This window comes from Anneissia japonica, unplaced genomic scaffold (assembly GCF_011630105.1).
Source record: "Anneissia japonica isolate Jap-2015-1 unplaced genomic scaffold, ASM1163010v1 scaffold37385_len6810_cov134, whole genome shotgun sequence".
NCBI classification, from domain to species: Eukaryota; Metazoa; Echinodermata; class Crinoidea; order Comatulida; family Comatulidae; genus Anneissia; species Anneissia japonica.
Window position 1 is genome coordinate 1 of NW_022744220.1, and position 6,799 is coordinate 6,799.

The 6,799-nt window shown below is 35.8% G+C and overlaps 1 long non-coding RNA gene across 1 annotated transcript; it reads left to right on the forward strand.

Moving 5' to 3' along the window:
* Positions 1-293: 293 nt before the first annotated feature.
* Positions 294-6,712, forward strand: LOC117119583. The gene is made up of 4 exons (XR_004447213.1): positions 294-677; positions 1,296-1,370; positions 1,573-1,656; positions 5,734-6,712. It is a non-coding gene; the product is annotated as an uncharacterized LOC117119583 (long non-coding RNA).
* Positions 6,713-6,799: the final 87 nt, after the last annotated feature.

Here is a 6,799-nt window from a genome sequence, read left to right on the forward strand (position 1 = left end):
TATCGTACCAAAACCTACCGTCAATGTTCTTTCACTTATACATCTGCCTTTTTTGGAACCAGCTTCTAAATTACAAAACCTACCGTCAATGTTCTTTCACTTATACTTCTGCCTTTTTTTGGAACCAGTTTCTAAATTACATAACTTCTTCTATCTCTCTTAGCAAATTTAAGCTTAAGACCTATTTGTTGCTCGGTGGCTGTTCGCTTGCGTTGCGCCTTTGATCTTTTTTTGAATTGGCTCCATATAAATTGGAACCCAGGATCTTCTGCTGTCTATGCAAACGCCTTAACCAACAAGACACTTTGAGGCTTACGTTGGAAGTTTTAATCCGATTAAAGGCAATACATTTCGCACTTTTCGCTATGCCAATATAACACTAGTATTTTAAGCACACACGTTAAACTGAGATCGATGTGATACGCCCTCTTCAGCACCTTAATCGACAAGGAGATCTTCCAAGAGATACTTTATTATAAGAAATGTAACACGTCAAGGGATAAACTCTAAATCGTCTTGCGGTAATGCTTTTAGTTAGTACCAACAGAAGGAACCTAATCATTCTTAACCTGTATTAATACATCGTTTATGTATTTTGATAGATTCAGCAGACATCAGTTTCAAGTACTACAACGGACTATACTACACCACACTTAACTACGGATGCAAGCACAACGGTATATTTATTAAATGTTTCAGCAAAATCACATTTAACACGCCCTTTCCAAACTACACAAAAAAAAAAACAATAGCCAATGAATGCTAACTGGGTATAATAAAAACAAAATATGTATTATATTTTTTTGGAACCAGCTTCTAAATTACATAACTTCTTCTATCTCTCTTTGCAAATTTAAGTCAAAGCTTAAGACCTATTTGTTGCTCGGTGGCTGTTCACATGCGTTGCGCCTTTGATTTTTTTGAATTGGCTCCATATAAATTGGAACCCAGGATCTTCTGCTGTCTATGCAAACGCCTTAACCAACAAGACACTTTGAGGCTTACGTTGGAAGTTTTAGTCCGATTAAAGGCAATACATTTCGCACTTTTCGGTATACCAATATAACACTAGTATTTTAAGCACACACGTTAAACTGAGATCGATGTGATACGCCCTCTTCTTAAGCACCTTAATCGACAAGACAAGATCTTCCAAGAGATACTTTATTATAAGAAATGTAACACGTCAAGGGATAAACTCTAAATCGTCTTGCGGTAATGCTTTTAGTTAGTACCCACAGAAGGAACTAATCATTCTCAACCTGTATTAATACATCGTTTATGTTCTTTGATAGATTCAGCAGACATCAGTTTCAAGTACTACAACGGACTATACTACACCACACTTAACTACGGATGCAAGCACAACGGTATATTTATTAAATTTTTTAGCAAATTCACATTTAACACGCCCTTTCCAAACTACACAAAGAAAACAATATCCAATGCTAACTGAGTATAATAAAAACAAAATATGTATTATATTTTACTCAAGCCCACTCTGTTCTTAGTAGCCATAGGAGGACCTAATCATTCTTAACCTGTTAATACATCGTTTATGTTCTTTGATAGATTCAGCAGACATCAGTTTCAAGTACTACAACGGACTATACTACACCACACTCAACTACAGTTGTCAATCCTACAGCCACAACGGTATATTTATTACATTTTTCTTTTTAATTTATAATTTCGTACATTGTAATTGCATTCATCCTTCGTTTATGTTCTTCCGATCCACATTTTATAGATTCAGCAGACATCAGTTTCAAGTAGGCCTACCACAAAGGATAATACTACAACAACAGTTGTCAGTTATACAGATGCAATTACAACGGTAATAACATTAAATTATTTAGATCTTGTGACAAGTATTTTTAGCTTTGTTTAGCGCTAAATTCATTGTTATCTTTGCATTTGTTAAACCGCATCCTTCAGATTTTTAGTATATCGTTGATCCACAGGGTGGGGGTGGTCAGGGGGAAAGATCCATGGGGCCAAAGCTTACCAGGGGGCCAACGAAATTGCAGGTAGCATTTGTCTTTAATATTTTTATCCAAAATAGTATTTTATCCATAATATATAATCACATGGGCCCTCAATAATGGCGTGAGTCCCCTAATAATGAGCTCCTCCAGATTGACATCCCCACCCCCGCCCCCTCCCCCGAAAAAATATGTTTGTACCGTCGGCAGTTCGCGCTCGTACCTGGGGCCCGCTCGTACCTGGGGCCCACACCAATCCTACCAATCGTATTTCCCCTCTTGGCGACCCTTCGTTGATCACATGGTTAATAAATCAATTGCATCACTTTGACTGGCATACCAGTATTTATCATTATTTCACTCTTTTTAGCCAAAAGTTTGTTCAAATAAATAATTTAAGATGTACTACTCACCCTCACGTTTTCGCCGAAAAATCAACCATAATCATATTTAAAAATTATCTGACACTCACTGAAATTATTTATATATTATATATTATTACATCCATCAGTTGATTGTAACTTTTTCAGTCAGGATTTCTAAAAATCCCTCTTTGTGCCTTTTAGCGTTCTGAACATAAAGTCGTTTTGTAATTAAATTTGTTTTATGAAAAGTGTGAGTTGGACAATGTATGGTTTTATAATTTTAACCAGTTTTATTTATATTCTTGATTGTGTTCGTAGTTTAATTGTAAGTTAAATATTAATAACATGCTTAATCATTTATTGTTGGGATGAATATATGCTTAAATATACAAATATTATAATAATATATATTGGACCATTTAGTAAGATCGTCAGTTCAAAAATTACTTCGTTAACTAAAGAACTTTGTACTGATTTAGATATTAAGTTAATTTTTACATCTTTTAAAATTCAGTTTTTGTAAGTTAAGGATCCACTTTCCGTTGGTGTTTGTTCGGGCTTAAGATACAAATTTACTTGTGGAAGCTGTAACGACGCAGGGGTGGCCTCCCCTGCTGTAACGCTTCCTATATCGGCGAAACTGTTCGCAATATAAAAAACATACCTAAACGAACATTCAAGAACGTACAAACATTCGCAGCCTATATGGAGTTTACTTGCCCCAAAGGGTGATGCCGGGGGGGGGGGGGGGGGCAGAGACAGGGCCCCGTCGAGGAGAAAAACCACAATTCTTCAGGGAGAAAAAAAATGTTGTACATATTAGTAGACTAAAATCGATTAGATAAGTCCTTAAAATCCCTAAAATTGCCAAATTTTTCGGGCCTTCGCCCCTGGACCGCTTTCGGAAGATTTTGAGTGACATCCGACTACGCCTACTTTGATCTTGACAGCGATATCGCCCCCCCCCCCCCCCCACCCCCATCGGGCAAATCCTGGGGCCACCCCTGTTGCCCACTGGCGTGCAGTTTCCATGCTGCAGATGAATATTTTAGCTTTGGACGCACAATGGCTTGGTATGCACGCTCCCTAACATTCCATGAACAGGATGACAGGTTTCTTCTCAAACACCGACGGGCATTGGTTGGTATATTCTGCACATGGCCTTTCCAGATGGTCACTGAAGATATTTGTGCTTGGAGGACTCGGTGATGTCTTGCCCATTAACGCTATAGGTAGTAAAAAAAAGTGCTTTTTAAAAACATGACGAAATTGATGTACCGGTATATCGTCAGGAATATTTGCCAGTTAATAATAAGAATCTGAATGTAGTTGTTTTTATTGGCACATTTATAGATTGTGATTTCTTTTCAGTACTTTTCGACCGTTTTCTCCTTTACATCAGTGGCGGCTTCAAGGGGGTCCAGCCGCCCCCCCCCCCCCTTAACATTTTCAAAACTTAAAAACAAAATCAGAAAAAAAGAAAATTCTACTCAGATTTTGAGTCTAAGAGTGCCATTTCCGGCCTCTAGGTGCCATAATCATGAAAATTGTTTCCCTCAGCCCCAACCATGGTGGGCTGAGGTATAGACCCTCCATCGGTGAAAGTCCTTCTATGGGCCCCTCTATTTAAATTCCTGGATCCGCCACTGAACATCGTAATGCAGTTTCAATTGTAAGAAAGAACCTACATGAGAGAATACTAATAGTCCGTGAAAGTCCTTCTATGGGCCCCTCTATTTCAAATTCCTGGATCCGCCAATGAACATCGTAATGCAGTAAGAAAGAACCTACAATGAGAGAATAATAATAGTTATCCAGGTTTATATAATGTTATTTAGACAGTTTGCGTATTTTTACAGTGCATGGTACGGACGTACGTTACGGACATGCTTAAAGCCTATACAACCGATACCAATTTATTTCACAATATTATAATTATAATTGGGGAAAGGGGCGCAATTTTCTTCTCTTTTCCCCGGGCTCCAAACCTTTAGCTATTCCACTGGTGACCACTTGGATGGATTGTGTGCCGTTGACAGTTACACATTACTTACGCCCGGTCAAGAAGCTTTCTATCCATTGTAATAAGCTCTTCCCTATTACCGTATGTCATAGTAATCGAGCTTGATGGAATGTCTACGATACCGGGAATCAAGTGCTTTGATAAAGTCAAGTAAAAACATCAGTTTGTTCATCTCGGTCCAGTAATGTGTGGCCTTTAGTTGAGTCTCGTAGAGCAATTTTTCTCTGAAACCTTTTTGCCTTTTGTTGGCATATCGTTCTCCTTAGTTTCACAAAACCGCTTCCATAATATGATATATATGCTATATAAGGTATATACATATATAAATGTATATAGTAAATAACGAATCAAATGGAAACGGAGTAGACTTTTACAGCACAATTTTATTTAAACATGAATATTTCGACCTGACCTTAGGTTCTCGTCAACATGACTGATTTATAAACACTATGTACAAGTTAACTTTCTCATCGTGAATCATATATATACCTTCCTCAACTTGAATCATATATATATAATATTTCTTTTTAAACAAGTAATACACATTTTTTTTGGTTGATAACATTTCTTTAGGTTTTCGGGCATCGTGATAGGATATAGCTGCTTATAAAAGTCTTTAAAAAGTATATAATAAAAGTTAGGTATTAATTAGTCAGAGGCTTTATCACCCCTCTAATTAGACAAATCCTGCAGCCACCAATATTACCTAAGAACACAAGCGATACGCACTCTGAGAATTCAAAGCCCGAATAGTTTTGACCTTAAGTTAAATGAAGGTCTCTTCTTGGAATTTTATGATTTTAGTAGTTTGGTTAATTACAGATTTTGAGTCATGGTAAACCGAATAAACTGATACTGATTTTGTTACTCATCCGGTCATATGCAAATTAGCCATATCTTGGAATACAGAGTCAACTTTTTAACAATTATCGAATATGCCTGTTTCTATTTTATAGAATATATTTGTATAAAATATTTGCATAAATATGTTAAATCTGAGAAAATATGGGTTCTATATACCTTGGAACCCACTGGTGGTAGGGAGATGCCTTGCTGTGAATCGAATAAACTTTATCACCAAGTTTTTCCTACACTCCGTTATGGAGTTTCAATATCTTTGCAACCAATAAATATGTTAGCATCTTTGGTACTAAAACTATAATGGTTAAGGAGATATTGCTGAACTTAAACCATAGTGTGCTCAGAAGTCAGGTCTAATAATAATGCCACGGACCAGAAATTGAGTGCATAAAACACAATCGCTACACCAACTAATAACAGTTGACGAAAAGGTGAACGAATGAATGATTTTCAGATCATGTCATTGTATATTTATGTTATATTATATTGTGCTTTTTAGGACAGTAGAATTACAGACACAGAAGAAGTAACTGTAACAACAGAGCCGATTGAAACGAATAATGAGAAAAACCAAGATGTAAGTTCATACACAAAATATTACTTTTTTTGTAGTTTGAGACCAAAATTAATTGAGAGCATCATGTATTTAAACGTTACACCAGCACGTGGATAAAACGATCCTAATAATCATCTTTACTGATTGCAATTAAAACAGAAAATAGATAATGATTTTCATTGAATAAAATTTATTGAAAGATCATTTACAGTATCAGTTTTCAATTTTAATAGTAAATAAAATATCGGACGTTTATAAAAGTGTATCATTACAATTGAAAAGGCACAATTTCTTTATTAACTCAGATTAACACAGTTGTTGAGATTTGAAAGATGGTTTTATGGTTTTGAGACATGTCAATAATGATACGGTTATTTTAAACAAATTTGACCAATTTCTTTTTCACAAGGTTAAACAAGTTATTTGGCATAGTAAATTGGGAGTTTTCTGTGCTATGAGCTCATTAGGGCTACTGGATTAGACATCTTGCATATCCTAAAATTACATAAATCATTAATATTACAGCGACTTTATTACTAAATAGGAGTTGGTGCAAATAATTATACAAAACACTCGGATAATGTTTCCGCCAAGTCCCTGTGTTTTGTTCACTTTGTTTTGTTAATAGCCTTAATTTCCTTCGTTTATAAAAAGTTAGTGTACTAAAAAAAAGTGGTCAAAATAGCTACGGTGGCCTACCAAACACTGTAGTAATGATTATGCGACTTACTTATATTTTTATAATGTTATCCAGGTTCTAGATCTTGTGTTTGTATTGTGGGCAATCCTATTGATAAAACGACTCACCAAGGTTGACTAACAACCCAGATTTCTATAAATTATAAGACGACCCATCAAACATTTCCCGCGACCTAATTTAGAGTCATCAATAGTTTCCGGCTCGTAGCTGGTAGAGGCGCTTTGTTTCTCCTGAACGTATAATAAATAGTAAATAGTGTTGTAATTTTAATATATTTTAAATGTTATCATGTTTTTGAAATAGTTGTTG